The following is a 17939-nucleotide window of genomic DNA, read 5'->3' on the forward strand; positions in this document are numbered from 1 at the left end:
ATGCTCAAAAAATAGCGCTAAGTGTGAACTTATGGCATGATTATATTGAATCCTCAATAACAACTCTTTGAGAGAGATGCTATTATTATTCCCATTTTGTTGATAAGGTAACTGAGGTTTCAAAGCCAATCATTTTTCTGAATTCACTCTGCTATTAAGTACTGACGAGGGAATTAAAACTCAAGTTTCCATGAACAAATTTTGGACTTTTAAGGGGTATTATATACTGCATATCTAAGCAATAGAAATACTAAAAGATTGACTAATGGGCTCAGAAGTCAAAACACTATCCTTTGCCTCTAGCCCCAATCCCAAGAAACTCCCCAGGCTGGATGCTTCCTTCACCCCTTTTTGTGCTACTATGCTCTCCCTAGAAACTATGAAATTCCTGTCACAAGCAATCTGACTTAAGCCCATTCACACTCAAGTGTAAATAAAGTTTAATCAATAAGGCTTAAGCTTTAATTATTTATTCATTTAAATTGATTATTTAAGCTTAAAAAATAAAACTTAAGTAAAAATTCATTATTTTTTTACCAATGCAATTAATTATTCACATCTAAATTAAGATAAACAAGGCTTAATATATCAACCCTTGATAGAAAGCCCCAGTCAGGTCTGGGCTGGCTCTGGGTTCTCCTTCCTTCTCTCTGCCTCAATGGTCTACTTTCTTCCTTTCCTCTAGGCTGCCACCACCTATCCCATACCTCAGGAGTCTTCTCCCCCAAGCCCATCTCCAAAATAGGATACCATCTCCCCAGCAAGCCCAATTCTTATAATTTTTGAGAGAAATTCACAGACCCTTTGTGATTTAAGAATTTCCTTATGCGGTACAAAGGATAAATAAACAGAAGATAACATGGGGTGATGTGGCAGGTTTTATTTTCTAAGATAGCCACAATATCTCCCAGCCCACATACTTTTATTAAATGTGACCCTGGCACTCTTTTCATTAAGTAGCAAAGTTTTGTGTTTACTTCTTTGAACCTGAGTGGATCTTCATGACTGCCTGACAATAAAGAATGGTGGAGATGATGCTGTGTGACTTCCCATTAAACAAAATGCCATAACCTTTCTCCTTGCTTTCTGACGACAATTGCTTTTAGAACTCAGACACCATGCTATCAATAACCCCAAATCAGCCCATGGGGAATGACCATATTGAAGAAGTCACAGTAGGTATTCTGGTCAACAGATCAGCTAGACTGGTTTTCTGTCCTCCACAGCCTCACAGTCCTTTAACTACTATAATAGTTGACAGTGTAATATTAGTGCCTTATTTCTTATCTCCCAACAGGACTGAGCTTATTGAAAGTAATCAGATTTAGACCCTAGTTCAATGTACATAGTAGCACTGTTAAAATGGGTTTTTTTAATTCAATAACTAAATGAAATATTAATTCTTAGTTGTTGGTCAAAGAAGGTTACCTGAGAAAGGTGACATTTGAGCTGGGTATAGAAGAATGGGTTAAACTGGAACATTCTAAGGAGAGAATTCTGTTTGCGTAAAAACAGAGACAGCAAACTGATGGGCATTTGTGGAGGACAGCAAAATATGTGAAATAGGAACACAGATCACCTGGGAAGAAATAGTGAGAAGAATGTGGTAAGGTAGGGTGTGATGAGTCATGTACTGATATAAATGAGTCTTTAGAATCTCAACTTCATTTGGTGGCTATTGGGAGATACTGAAAACTTCTAAGAAAGGAAAAACATGATACCAATATTCCCTAAGTCACATTTCCAAAGTTTAAATCACTTGTTCACGACTTAAGTGTTGATCTAATTAATCACGTCTTACATAAATGTTTGGACACATTGTTTCCATACTTAATAGTCAACGATGTTAGGATTCCTGGTCAAAATCATGTTCCTGAGTTGAACAAGTGCTAATCCTTGGCTTTCTCTGAGAACCTGGGATGTGCTTAGAAATAACTGGCACCTTATGATAAGTTTTCCATGTCCCGGTGCAACGGAGCTCCAGATGGAATCACCAGCAAGGCCTTCCCGTATGTCCCTCAGCAAAGGTAATGTGAGGAAAGAATCATTATCCAGAGAGAAGCAGAATATTAACTCCAGCGGCACCTCAGACAGTGCTTTGCAAAGACTCCTTTCCAAATAGCCTGAAGCTGATGTTTGACCAGTGCAGGCTGGGACCAACTTCCCTTATTTGTGGCTCTGAAGGAAAACTGTGTGACTTTTAACATGATTTCTAAATGACATCCAGCTTTATCGCTAAAAAGATTCTTTCTGTAGATCCAATTCATGTGTATGCATCAAACACGTAGAGAAAATCTACTATAAGCCAGCCATTTTATACACACTACTTCATTTAATTCTTTCTTCATAAGAGATGGGTCAATTATAATACCTGTTTTAGAGATGATGAAGCCTAAGTTCAAGGACATTAGATAATTAGGCCAAGGTCACACAGTCAGTAAAAGCTAGTTTCAAAAACTGGCTGGCTATATTTTTTTCCTCCTCTACTCACCAATTCTGTCTCTATGTGACAGGAATCAGATTGGGAGTACAAAACTGAATAAGATGTCATCCTTCCAATCAAGGGCCTCACAAACTATGCAGAAGACAATAGGTACGCAAAGAAGAAATAATTAAGAGCCAAATAGAAAGACCAATAAATGTAGTAGAAGCATTAAAAAAAAAAAGACTAATTACTTCCAGTCACAAAAGATCTGGGAAGGCCTTACAAAGGAGAAAAACTCAACATGGATTTTCATGAAAGAACAGGATTATGATTGATGGTGAACTAGAAGACCACTAAGTGATAACCACCCTTGGAGTTTTGAGTTGGTACTGAGCTGTCAAATGGACCTGAGTCCAGCAGAAATCTCAGGATCAATTCTAGATATTGGAGTTGTCAGATACATATCTAAAGAAACATACTTATTGTGCATAAAATGTAAAACAATGTATTGGAAGTAAGACTAAGAAAAACAATAGCATGTATTAATAAATTTAAAATCAAACAAAATTAGCAAACCCAGTGTATCAATTCATAAAGAGGTCTAGGAAAAAACCCAGCCAGCATGACTAAGTTTCCTTTCTTCTAGGAATGCAAAAAATCCCCTAAAGTAATTCACCAAATAAAATATTCCAGGAGAAAAACCTAAACAGAATACAATTTTAATTAATATTCCTTTTTGGTTAAAACTCTCAGCAAATTAGGAGTTGAATAAAATTTCCTTAAACCGATAAAGTATATCTACCAAAACAAAATACAAACAAAAAGAAGTGGCACTGCAGCAGACATATTCAAAGGTAAAGTGTTAAATGTATCTCCCTCTAAAATCAAGGAGACACTTTGCTGTACAGCAGAAACTAACACAACATTGTAAATCAACTATACTCCAACAAAATTTTTTTTAAAAACTGTATAAAAAATGACAAAACAGGAACTGAAATAATACCATCGATAAATTGCAATTATCATGAAAAAATAAAATAAAATCAAGGAGATAACAAGGGTGCCCATTATCACTGTTAATCTTTAATACTGCACTTAAGGAACTGTCCAGAATAATTACCAAGGAAAGAAAAAAAGATGTGTAAGCACTGCATTGAAATGTAAGAAACAAAACTATCACACTTCGTAAAAAATTAATAAACAGAAACCTCAATTAAATAGAGTTGGGAGACCAGAAGGGGAAGCTCTTACACCCTACCACAACAGCAGAGCCCTACAGGGGGAAGAAAAGTCCCCTTCATTCCTGGCAAGAACTCAGCCAATGAAAAGCCACGGACTCCTTGTTTACTATAGCCCTCCCAACTTCCTTTTCCCCTCTATAAAAGAATTCTACTCTCCTTTTGGCTTGAGACTTGCACATGATTCTCCATGGTTGCAGACCCCAAGTTGCAGTTCCCTGCTGATGCCAAATAAACCCTTTTTTGTTGTCATTGTTGCTGGAGAAGTAATTGGCAGTCTGTTTGTTTTAGATCAACAGGTTGATATGAGTATGTACTTAGAAAACTTAAAAGGAACTTCAGACAGATTAGCAGAATGAATATTCTACTAATTTGAGAAGAACAGAACTTGGCTAAACTTTTAAAATTTGACTCAATATTATAAAGTCAGTTATCTCCAAAATTACCAAATTTCAATCAAATCTCAACAACTTTTTCATGTGACTTTACAAGCTAATTCTAAAATATATTTGGAAGAACAAAAGCTAAGAAAAATTATCCAAGTATGCTATATGGAAACAGAGTTAACATTACAGATCAACGGGGAAAGTATAGTCAAGGCTTTCTTACAACAAGATGCATGAACTACAAAATCTAACAGGACAGTATTAATAAATTTGATTACATTATATTTAAAACATCTTAATCGAAAGAAGCTATGAAGAAATTTTTTAAATATACCATGAAATGGCAGAAAATATTTATTCTAAAAAAATTATCCAGAATATATTAGGTTGAACAATATAAAACTGCCATTTTTAGAGGTGAAGAAAGGTCAAACATTGACAATTAATTCGGTTAAATCTAATAGAAAGAATTCCTATAAATCATTAAAAGAAAGCTAAGAAGGGAGTGACATCAGCATCATGGCTGCATAAGGCGTCCCTCACTTTTTGTCCACTTACCCTCCCAACAACAAATACCAGCATCCATCTAGAAACAAAAGTGTGTGACAGGTGTGGGATTTAGCACCCTACACCAAGGAACCCAGGGGAGTCTCACCCACCTGTGCATCAGGTAATAGGCCAACAGACCGCAGTCCTGGCTGTAGACCCTGAAAAGTGACCTGTGAATCAGCTCTAGCCCCTCTCCATCAACGTCCAAATCCCCGGAGAACACTGACTGAGACAATCTCTCTGCCCATGTTAGGGCAGAGAGAGCCTTTGTGAAAGTCCAGTTTCCCGGAGAAGAACCAGCAAAACAGTACAAGTTTGGAAGCCCTGGAGTGGGTAACATAATAGGGAAGAACAAATCTGACTCCATATTAGATCTGTTTCTTTTACTTTAACCTTTGTATTCTTTTGCTTTTGCTTAGAGTTAAGAATGTTGCCTATAACCTGAAATATACAGGATAGCCGATTCTCAAGGCTCTGACCTTTAAGAGTATAACACTTTTCCATTCATATGGAGATAAAAAGTTGCAAAACAGAATAACATTTGTCTTATTGGAGGTTTACAGGAACATCGTGACCTGACCTACATGGACAACTGCAAGAACAAAGGATTCTGACACCAAGAAAATTTTAACACCCAACCATGCTCCAACTCACCTTGCCTTTAAAAATGTTTTGCTGAAACCATTTGAGGAGTTTGGGATGTTTGGGTCATAAGCCACCCATCTCTTTGCATGGCCCTGAAATAAACCTTTCTCTGCACCAAACTCCAACATTTTGGTTTGTTTGGCCTCACTGTGTGTCAGGCACACGAACTTGTGTTCAGTAACATAAGAAGAACAGTTTGGCTTTACCTGCATCACCGCTTCTTCAAGGTGTCAGAGTTCAGGGCCGAGAGATCTTCCTTGGTCCCCAATTTCTCCCTTTGGGGGAAAGAGGGCCGGTGAGTGACACCTGGCTTCCCCAGCTCTGCTGATGCCGCTGAAGAGGTTCATTTCTCTCTCAGCCCCACCTTCTAGAGATGGGTTCCATGAGCCACTGTGGACACCAGAACACAGGGATGCTCAAGTCCCTTATAGGAAATGGCGCAGTACACTTGGCCCTCCATATCGGAGGGTTCTGCATCCGCAGTTCCACAAACAACAGAATGAATTTTGATCGGAGGTTGGTTGAATACCCAGATGCGGAACCAGCTGATACGGAAAGCCAGCCCAGTGCATTAAATCAGGAGCTCCAAGACTATGGGATGTGAAGAGTCTGGGAAAGTACCAGCATTGAAGGGACACAGAGCTTATTAAGTGTATGGTGGGCTCCATCTAGAAGCCTGTCCACCAGCTGCTGGGAGAGCCCACCTATGATAGCCCAGCTGACCCACACACACTCCCAGCGCCACTCATGCTGACTCTGCAGCGGGAACCTGTGTGCCCTCCTGAAGGTGGTGGCGAGGGACAGCTCTGGGAGATGACCAGCGATCACTTGCAGAAAACAGGCTCTAATCTGTGGGCAAGGTTGACACCACAAAGTTGAGCTGTAGCGCCACCTATGAGAAAACAAAAGAGGCTGTCAGCATGGTGTGTTGCAGGATGGAGAGAAGGCGTGCAAGCTTAAAACATTCCGCCACAAGAGGGAGAAAGAAATCTGGAGCAGGTGTAGCCACAGAAGGTCTGAGAAAGCCTCAGAATCTCTAGCAGGGCAGATGGAAGGAATTTCTCCCCAGAAGTCAGTAAAAACTGGAGGAGGTGACTGCCACTTCAACTGTGAAGTCAATGATGCAAAACTCAAAGGAACATCAAAATCAAGGTAATGTAACACCAAAGGATCACAATAACCACTCAGTAACTGAACCCAGAGACAAGGAGACCTGCAATTTACCCAAAAAAGAATTCAAAATAGCTGTTTTAAGGAAACTCAGTGGGTTACAAGAAAACACAGAAAGACAATTCAATGAAATCAGGTATATATGTGGTATATATAGACAATGGAATATTATTTAGCCATGAGGAAGGAAACCCTGCCATTTATGACAGATGGATGGACCTTGAAGGCATTATGCTAAGTGAAATAAGTCAGACAGAAAAAGACAAATATTCCATTTATATGTGGAATCCTAGAAACAAAGAATAGAGTGATGGTTACCAGGAGTTAGGGGGTAGGGGAAATGAGGATAATGGTCAAAGGGCACAAACTTCCAGTTGTAAGATGAAAAAGTTCTAGGGGTCTAAAGTACAGCATGGTAATTATAGTCATAGTATTGTATTATATACTTGAAAGTTGCTCAGCGAGTAGATCTTAAATGTTCTCACCACAAAAAAGAAATGTACTTATGCGATGTGCTGGAGGTGTTAGTGAATGCTATGGTGGTAACTATTTTGCAATATATAAGTATATCAAATCAACACGCTGTATACCTTAAACTTACACAATGTCGTATATCAATTCTATTCAATAAGTTTGAAAAAAAGAAAAAGCTAAGCAGTCTTATAGGAAAATGACTAACAGACATAACCAGCATTTCACAGAAGTGTAAGCAACTGGTCAATCGATAATTGAACAGGCAATAAACACTAGAATCAGGAAAATAAAAATTAAACCTAGAACTATATGCAATCTCATATCCCTTAGATTGGCAGAAGTTATAAAATCTGACAATGCCAAGAAAAGCAGAGTGGTCCAAGCATTGCAAAAGGAATAGAACAAAGAGACTTTTCATTCAGCACTGGTTTTCCATTTTGGAATCAGTCGCCATTATTGCTCCTTGCCCTCTTAATCCCATCTCTCTCCAGGACAAAAGTAAGAACAGAGGGCATATCTGGGCGTTATACTGGAGAGCTAGACTCTTGTAACCTGCGCAACATTCACATTTTTTTCAGACATGACAAGAACAGTAGATACAAAATTGTTGTACTCTACTTTAAAACAGGAAGCCTATACTTTAAGGTGGTGGTTCTCAAACTTTGTACCAGAATCACCTGGAGAAATTCAGATTACTTGGTTCCACCCTCAGAATTTTCTGATACAGGTGTTTGTGATAGGGCCAAGAATTTGCATTTCTAACAAGCCCCTAGGTGATGCTGATGCTGTGGTCTGTGATGATGATGATGATGTGGTTTGGGGACCACACTCTGAGAACTTTTGCTCTAGAGAATGAACTTTGGTATATTATAGGCTGAGAAGAAAGGAATGATGCAATGGAAGGGAAGTTAGGGCCCTTTATTTGGGCTCTAACTTCCTTTGTGATCCTTTGTGATTTATTTGGGGCCCACTATGTTCCAGGCAGTGTGCTTTTAAATAAGTTACTAATAGTCACAACAAATCTGTAAAGCAGGTGTTGTTAATCCCATTTCACAGATAAGGAAATAAGGCTCTCAAAGGTTATAATTTTTCCAGTATCCCACAGGTAGTATATGAGAGAAAGAAGATTAAAATGTAGGTCTATCTGACTACAGCTTTGATATTCTTTGCCCCACACTCCATGACTCTCAATGAGACAAAACATCCTCTACTATTGGTATCACTAGATAAAATGTGAGCAGGCCACAGTTGTCTGGTATGGGCCAGTGCAGTCAATACACATAAGCTGGAAGTGTAGAACCTAAATAATGAAGGTAGAGGTGGCATTCCAGGAAAACAAAAATACTAGCCCAGCCCTAAGGGCTATCCTAATGCAAATGTGAAGAGTGAGAAAGAACATTGTAGATATTCCCATATATTTTTTCAAGTTTTATAGAGAACTGTGAACATATGATTATGCTTATTTAAGCTATAAAAATACTTAATATAATTTATTTCAGTTTATGTTAATTTCTTTTTAGCAAATGCTTATGCTATTTATGTAAAGTCTCAAAATAAAGGATTTCAACAGAAGTTATTGAGAAGACATCCCTCAATGGAATGGACCCAATATCTTTCTCCAGTCCTTCTCTGGTTGGAGCACTGATGAGATTAGAAATTTTTAAAAAACAAACTCAACTCTTACTCTTAATGTCTCATGTTTCCATGACCATAGGTGCTATGGAATACAATAAGGAGTGCTTTTTCCTTTTTTTTTTTTTTTTTTTTCGGCCATCCCACATGGTTTGCATGATCTTAGTTCCTGGACCAAGCATTGAACCCAGGCCCCCGGCAGTCAGCACGGAGTCCTAACACTGGACCGCCAGGGAATTCCCAGGAGTGACTATTTATGCCAGATTCTTCAGACTCCTCTTAAAGCTCAGGTAGAAATCCCTCCTCAGGGATATTTGAAGTGGGAACTGACAGCCAGAGCTCTTTAAGGTGTCTCTTTAAGGTGTTTAAGTGTAATAGGATTACACTACACCTTGTGTGTGTGACTAGTGTTACAGAAGAGGCAAGGCATTAAGCAATGCAAACATTTATTAACTATTTAAGCTGTATGTTAACATCACTTACATCTCTGCAACTCTACAAAAACCTAAAAGGATCAAAATAGCTCACTTGAATTTGTAGTGCTTGCTAGCGTGAATAACTCTCTACCTCTGTTCTCTCTTTAAAGCAGAAAAAAAAAAAATACCAAACCTTCCTATGTGAACAAAACCCAGACTTAACAATGCAGCATAAAACAGCAAACTGCTACTCAGCAGAATTAGTCTAGCCTGTCATAGGAGTCCAGGTACCGATGCTAAGGTAATCAGCTAATTACACTGTATATAGGTGCTCTGATCATCAATTCCAGTGTGTCTTTTTTTGGGGGGGTTGGTCCCCATAAGAATAAGCAATGCTCAGAACACCAGCTGGGTGTCCTATAATTCAAGTCAGTTCTGACACTATCCACCCAGAAATAGCATCAGATTCTACAGGTTGAGGGCTGAGTCCCAGAAGACTGCCCCCTAATGCACGCACACACACACACACACACACACACACACACACTTCAGGTATCAGTAGCAAGCCCAGGTTATTACCTGTGCTTTTTGACCAACTGGCTATAGATCAGAGGTTCCCACAACCCGCTCCTTGGGTTCAATTAGTTTGCTAGAGCAGCTGACGGAACTCAAGAAACTCATCTACCTACTAGATTACTAGATGACCAAATTATTATAAAAGGATATAACTTAGGAACAGCCAAATAAAAGAGGTGCATAGAGTAAGGTATGGGGGAATGCTCAGAGCTTCCATGTCTTCTCTAAGCACCATCCTCCCCAAATGTCCATGCATTCCCTAACCTAGAAGCTCTCCAAACCCTGTCCCTTGGAGTTTTTAATGGAGGATTCATTTTATAAGCAGAATTGATTAAATCATTGGCCATTTGGTCAGGGAGATGGGACTAAAAGGTCCAACCCTCTGATCACATGGTTGGTTCTCCCTGCAACAAGCCCCCCATCCTTAGGTGACTGAGGGGCATCCAAATAGTCGCCTCATTAACATAACAAAAGACATCTTTAGCACTCTCAACACTTAAGAAATTCCAAGTGTTTTTGGAGCTCTGTGCCAGAAACGGGAGGAAGTCCAAATATTTCTTATTATAAATCACAGTATCACACACTGTCTTAGCATACTAGGATCTAATAGGTTGTCCATTGTAAACCACACCATTTTAATACAGCTTTGGGTTGGGAGAAGAATCACACAAATATTCACCTTTTTAGATTTAACAATCATCTATATTCATCCATACTTTTTTCTTCAGTGGCCTAATCAAGTTTGGAGGCTGAGTTTTGGACTTTGCATAAACTATGCTCACGATAGTGGCCTTTTCAAATCTTGAAGATTAATAGTGTTATTTTCAGCCATAAAGAAGAATATTGATATTTCATTTGCATAGCCCTCATAGCTTTATTCTTTTTCTTAACTGAAGGAAGTATCCTGAAAGTTATCCAGCTTCTCTTGAAAGTCAGCCAAAAGCTTTCGAGAGAGAGCCACCAAAATTATAGTCCTTCAAACACATAAACTGGTCACCCCAGCTTCTCGAAGATTATGGTGATCTATTCTGAGAAATTTTGCAGTTTCTATTTGCTTTCATTGCATTGCCTGACATGTGTCAATCATTCTTCTAGAGACAAAACATGTATTTTTTTTATTTTAATGTTGCATCATAAGGTAGTATTTTTGAAGGCATTTAAACCAATAATTAGGATCCAAATTTAAGGTAAAAATACAGGCCCCCCTGTAATGCTGTTGATATGAAATATTCAACTGAATTAACAATTAAGTGATTAAATAACCTCCATGTATAGACAAGTTCATATATCTCAGGCAACATAACAGTCCAATAACTAACTCTTCTGCTTGCCACTGACAGAATTGCTTATCTTAATTTTGAGATGCACCTCAACCGCAGAAATATTAATATATAGGGGAAAGTATCTCATTGTCAAGGGAATATTCATAAGAATAAGGAAGGGCTGCCATTTACTGAGCACTTTTACATGAAAGACACTTTGTAACCCTGTAGTAGTGGTATTAAACCTTTATGACAGGTGATAAAACTGAGGTCCAGAAAGGTTATGGAATTTTCCCAAGATCAACAAATAACAGGTTTTATAAGCAGTGTGACCAAAAAGTCTATGAACCTCTTTCTACTACAGCCGTGTTTCCTAATCTGAGGCTGCACATGAGAATCACCGGTGAGTGTGGGTTCTGTCCAGGTGGACAGACCTAGTAATCCTTCCTAATCATCTGGCAGACAGTCAGCAGATCAGGCTTTAGGATCCACCAGATTGTCCCATACTGGTAATAGCTTGCTTATACCTTCTCCCACGTTTGCCATAATTCACAGAAGTCTCGCTCTGCCAACTTTGAAAGACTGGTTATTTAAAACCTAGGGTAATAAAGAAAAATGTTGTCACAATCTTACATATGGTGTGGGTCTAGCTAACTTTACAATAACTTTGATCTATTCAATGTATAACATTCATATGACCTTTCAGAACTGAGTGCTTAATCACAGCTAACCATCATATCCCTTGAGTGCTGTTTTCAAAACCAAATAAAGAGAAAAGAAAAGATAAAAAGAAAGGCTAAGTAATTTAAGTTCATAAAATTAGGAAGTAGATGATCCAAAACCAGATAAGTCAGATAAGACAGGCTGCCTTGGTGTGTCCGCTTAAGTCAACCATTTTTATGAATATGGATATAAAAATCCCAAATAAAATTGTGGCAAAGGGAATTCAGAGTCCATCACAACCAAGTAGAATCTATATCAGGAATGTAAGGATGGTTTAAAAATCAGGAAATGCATTAATGTAATTAATATATTACCTGATTAGAAGATATTTCAGTGTAGTCGAAGCTGAAGTTTTAATAAAATTTAATACCATTCACATCAACAACCTAAATGTTCAACGGCAGGAAAAAAGTTTACAAATTATGATCTATCCACTCAATAAGTATAGGTAATCATTAATAACTCCTTTTTGGAAGCTATGTAATAACCTAGAAAATGCTTAAGATATTTTCATTGGAAAATTCAGTGAATGAAATTGTATATAAGATGACAATTATCCAAGGGAACAAGCCTAGAAGGAAAAGTTGGAAACACAAAACCCAAAATGCTAAAAGGGATGTGATAATGTGCAAGCATTATAGGTGTTTTTTCTTCTTCAAGGTTTTAGTTCTAATATTTCAAAATGAAAAATATAATCTAATGTAAATAAAAAGCTTTTCATCGCAACTATAAAAATGTGTTGAAGCCACTTTCATCTTTCTTCTAACTACTTATATTTATTTTCTTCCTCATTCTCAGGGCAATTTTGATATATCAAGGATCCACATTTTTCAAGAATTGCAACTATTTCATGCTGCACGTTGCCTGTTTTATACCTCATCGGGGGACTGCATGAAGTGCAGGCACTATTTATGTTTACTGGGTTTTTAATAGTGGTCACATGGAGAAAAGCATTTTATCTACTGTCAAACGTAATCCATTCTGGAAATAAAACTACATTCTGAATGTCAGATTTGCCAACTCTCCTTGGGATGGCACAAAAAGCTTTTTAGTTAAAGAGATTAAATTGATTTTGTTTTTCATTCCAAAACTCAAAATTCCCATGGCTTCATGATCTGTAAGAATACAAGGCAATGTATTATATGTTTTCCCATGTGTCAACTGGCCTGTCTTTCCACTTGCAGAAACTATACGGTAGTTCTACTTTTAGTTTAAGAAACTTCCATACTGTTTTTCACAGTAGCTGCACCAATTTACATTCCCACTAAAAGCGTATGAGGATGCCCTTTTCTCTACGTCCTTGCCAACATTTCTTGTGTTCTTTTTGATGATAGCCATTCTGACAGGTGTGGTGATACCTCATTGTGATACTGATTTGCCTTTCCCTGATAATTAGTGATGTTGAGCATTTTTTCTTACGCACAATTTTTTTAAGTTATAATAAATTTACTTTAAACCTGAAACAAAGGATGTTGCCCACGGATTATATATCCATGCCATCATCCCAAAGAAGTCCATTGACATATTTGTTCTGGCTGACAGGGAATCCAAAGGCCACCTACAGCCAACATTTTCTCAACTACTTTATTTCAGTCTTCTCCTGTCTAGCCCCATCTGGTTCTTCTCCTTTCTTCCCAATTTTTATTCATAATCCCCATAGACCCAAGAAGCCAATCCTCAGAGGTAGCATCATATCTTGGAAAGCGTGGGGGATTCTCTAATCAGAGAGACAGAGGTTGGACCACTTACTAGCTGTGTGACCCTGAGTAGGTTGTGTCACCTCTCACAACATCATCAAGGGTGACAAAGTCTGCTCATAAGATTGTTGTAAGCATTAGAGAAGGTCATGTATATGAGGCTGGCAGAGCATGAGGGTTCAAATCATATATGCTGAATAGTAACATATCAGAGGGGAGGAGAGAAGATGGCGGAAGAGTAAGACGCGGAGATCACCTTCCTTCCCACAGATACAGTAGAAATACATCTACACGTGGAACTGCTCCTACAGAACACCCACTGAACGCTGGCAGAAAACGTCAGACCTCCCAAAAGGCAAGAAACTCCCCCCATACTTGGGTAGGGCAAAAGAAAAAAGAAATAACAGAGACAAAAGAATAGGGACGGCACCTGCACCAGTGGGAGGGAGCTGTGAAGGAGGAAAGATTTCCACGCACTAGGAAGCCCCTTCGCGGGCAGAGACTGCGGGTGGCGGAGGGGGGAAGCTTCGGAGCCACGGAGGAGAGCGCAGCCACAGGGGTGCGGAGGGCAAAGCGGAGAGATTCCCGCACTTCCCGCACGGAGGCTCGGCGCCGAGCAGCACTCACCAGCCCGAGAGGCTTGTCTGCTCAGCCGCCGGGGCAGGCGGGGCTGGGAGCTGAGGCTCGGGCTTCGGTCGGATCGCAGGGAGAGGACTGGGGTTGGCGGCGTGAACACAGCCTGAAGGGGTTAGTGCACCACAGCTGGCTGGGAGGGAGACCGGGGAAAAAGTCTGCAGCTGCCGAAGAGGCAAGAGACTTTTTCTTCCCTGTTTCCTGGTGCGTGAGGAGAGGGGATTCAGAGCGCCGCCTAAACGAACTTCAGAGACGGGCGCGAGCCGCAGCTAACAGCGTGGATCCCACAGCAACAGGGGTGCAGAGGGAAAAACGGAGAGACTCCCACACAGAGGCTCGGCGCCGAGCAGCGCTCACCAGCCCGAGAGGCTTGTCTGCTCCCCCGCAGGGGCGGGCGGGGCTGGGAGCGGAGGCTCGGGCTTCGGTCAGATCGCAGGGAGAGGACTGGGGTTGGCGGCGTGAACACAGCCTGAAGGGGTTAGTGCACCACAGCTAGCCGGGAGGGAGACCGGGAAAAAGTCTGCAGCTGCCGAAGAGGCAAGAGACTTTCTCTTCCCTGTTTCCTGGTGCGCGAGGAGAGGGGATTCAGAGCGCCGCCTAAACGAACTCCAGAGACGGGCGCGAGCCGCGGCTATCAGCGCGGACCCCAGAGACGGGCGTGAGACGCTGGGGCTGCTGCTGCCGCCTCCAAAAAGCCTGTGTGTGAGCACAGGTCACTCTCCACACCGCCCCTCCCGGGAGCCCGGGCAGCCCGCCACTGCCAGCATCCCGTGATCCGGGGACAACATCCCCAGGAGAACGCACTGCGTGCCTCAGGCTGGTGCAACGTCACGCCGGCCTCTGCCGCCGCAGGCTCGCCCCGCCTCCTCCGTACCCCTCCCTCCCCGCGGCCTGGGTGAGCCAGAGTCCCCGAAGCAGCTGCTCCTTTAACCCCGTCCTGTCTGGGCGGGGAACAGACGCCCTCAGGCGACCTACACGCAGAGGCGGGTCCAAATCCAAAGCTGATCCCCAGAAGCTGTGCGAACAGAGACGAGGAGGGGAAATCTCTCCCAGCAGCCTCAGAAGCAGCGGATTAAAACTCCACAAACAACTTGATGTGCCTGCATCTGTTGAATACCTGAATAGACAACGAATCATCCCAAATTCAGGAGGTGGACTTTGGGAACAGGATATATTAATTTTTCCCCTTTTCCTTTTTTTTTGTGAGTGTATATGTATATGCTTCTGGGGGAGATTTTGTCTGTATAGCTTTGCTTTATAATTGCTTTATTTTACTTCACTATATTATAGCCTCTTTCTTTCCTTCTTTCTTTCTTTCTTTCTTTCTTTCTTTCTTTCTTTCTTTCTTTCTTTCTATTTTTTCTCCATTTTACTCTGAGCCGTGTGGACGAAAGGCTCTTGGTGCTTCAGCCAGGCATCAGGGCCGTATCTCGGAGGTGGGAGAGCCAACTTCAGGACACTGGTCCACAAGAGACCTCCCAGCTCCACGTAATACCAAACGGCAAAAATCTCTCAGAGATCTCCATCTCAACATCAAGACCCAGCATCACTCAATGACCAGCAAGCTACAGTGCTGAACACCCTATGCCAAACAACTAGCAAGACAGGAACACAGCCCCATCCATTAGCAGAGAGGCTGCCTAAAATCATAATAAGGCCACAGACACCCCAAAATACACCACCAGACGTGGACGTGCCCACCAGAAAGACAAGATCCAGCCTCATCCACCAGAGCTCAGGCACTAGTTCCCTCCACCAGGAAGCCTACACAACCCACTGAACCAACCTTAGCCACTGGGGACAGATACCAAAAACAACGGGAACTACAAACCTGCAACCTGTGATAAGGAGACCCCAAACACAGTAAGATAAGCAAAATGAGACGACAGAAAAACACACAGCAGATGAAGGAGCAGGGTCAAAACACACTAGACTTAACAAATGAAGAGGAAATAGGTAGTCTACCTGAAAAAGAATTCAGAATAATGATAGTAAGGATGATCCAAAATCTTGGAAATAGAATAGACAAAATGCAAGAAACATTTAACAAGGACGTAGAAGAACTAAAGAGGAACCAAGTAATGATGAAAAACACAATAAATGAAATTAAAAATACTCTAGATGGGATCAATAGCAGAATAACTGAGGCAGAAGAAAGGATAAGTGACCTGGAAGATAAAATGGTGGAAATAACTACTGCAGAGCAGGATAAAGAAAAAAGAATGAAAAGAATTGAGGACAGTCTCAGAGACCTCTGGGACAACATTAAACACACCAACATTCGAATTATAGGGGTCCCAGAAGAAGAAGAGAAAAAGAAAGGGACTGAGAAAATATTTGAAGAGATTATAGTTGAAAACTTCCCTAATATGGGAAAGGAAATAGTTAATCAAGTCCTGGAAGCACAGAGAGTCCCATACAGGATAAACCCAAGGAGAAACACGCCAAGACACATATTAATCAAACTGTCAAAAATTAAATATAAGGAAAACATATTAAAGGCAGCAAGGGAAAAAAACCAAATAACACACAAGGGAATCCCCATAAGGTTAACATCTGATCTTTCAGCAGAAACTCTGCAAGCCAGAAGGGAGTGGCAGGATATACTTAAAGTGATGAAGGAGAAGAACCTACAACCAAGATTACTCTACCCAGCAAGGATCTCATTCATATGTGATGGAGAAATTAAAACCTTTACAGACAAGCAAAAGCTGAGAGAGTTCAGCACCACCAAACCAGCTTTACAACAAATGCTAAAGGAACTTCTCTAGGCAAGAAACACAAGAGAAGGAAAACACCTACAATAACAAACCCAAAACATTTAAGAAAATGGGAATAGGAACATACATATCGATAATTACCTTGAATGTAAATGGATTAAATGCTCCCACCAAAAGACACAGGCTGGCTGAATGGATACAAAAACAAGACCCATATATATGCTGTCTACAAGAGACCCACTTCAGACCTAGAGACACATACAGACTGAAAGTGAGGGGATGGAAAAAGATATTCCATGCAAATGGAAATCAAAAGAAAGCTGGAGTAGCAATTCTCATATCAGACAAAATAGACTTTAAAATAAAGACTATTACAAGAGACAAAGAAGGACACTATATAATGATCAAGGGATCGATCCAAGAGGAAGGTATAACAATTGTAAATATTTATGCACCCAACATAGGAGCACCTCAATACATAAGGCAAATACTAACAGCCATAAAAGGGGAAATCGACAGCAACACAATCATAGTAGGGGACTTTAACACCCCACTTTCACCAATGGACAGATCATCCAAAATGAAAATAAATAAGGAAACACAAGCTTTAAATGATACATTAAACAAGATGGACTTAATTGATATTTATAGGACATTCCACCCAAAAACAACAGAATACACATTTTTCTCAAGTGCTCATGGAACATTCTCCAGGATAGATCATATCTTGGGTCACAAATCAAGCCTTGGTAAATTTAAGAAAATTGAAATCGTATCAAGTATCTTTTCCGACCACAACGCTATGAGACTAGATATCAATTACAGGAAAAGATCTGTAAGAAATACAAACACATGGAGGCTACACAATACACTACTTAATAACGAAGTGATCACTGAAGAAATCAAAGGGGAAATCAAAAAATACCTAGAAACAAATGACAATGGAGATACGACAACCTAAAACCTATGGGACGCAGCAAAAGCAGTGCTAAGAGGGAAGTTTATAGCAATACAAGCCTACCTCAAGAAACAGGAAACATCTCGAATAAACAACCTAACCTTGCACCTAAAGCAATTAGAGAAAGAAGAACAAAAAAACACCAAAGCTAGCAGAAGGAAAGAAATTATAAAGATCAGGTCAGAAATAAATGAAAAAGAAATGAAGGAAACAATAGCAAAAATCAATGAAACTAAAAGCTGGTTCTTTGAGAAGATAAACAAAATTGATAAACCATTAGCCAGACTCATCAAGAGAAAAAGGGAGAAGACTCAAATCAAAAGAATTAGAAATGAAAAAGGAGAAGTAACCACTGACACTGCAGAAATACAAAAGATCATGAGAGATTACTACAAGCAACTCTACGCCAATAAAATGGACAACCTGGAAGAAATG

General features: G+C 40.2%; 1 long non-coding RNA gene across 1 annotated transcript in view; it reads right to left on the reverse strand.

The window, feature by feature from the left end:
* The window catches only part of LOC309606383, an 805264-nt gene that overhangs the window by 511029 nt on the left and 276296 nt on the right, over positions 1-17939 (reverse strand). Inside the window, exon 11 of the long non-coding RNA XR_014231787.1 lies at positions 5450-6135. This is a non-coding gene — a long non-coding RNA (uncharacterized lncRNA). The remainder of the gene's footprint in view (positions 1-5449; positions 6136-17939) is intronic.

The sequence above is a fragment of the Balaenoptera borealis genome (genome assembly GCF_965194805.1).
Source record: "Balaenoptera borealis genome assembly, chromosome: 11".
NCBI classification, from domain to species: Eukaryota; Metazoa; Chordata; class Mammalia; order Artiodactyla; family Balaenopteridae; genus Balaenoptera; species Balaenoptera borealis.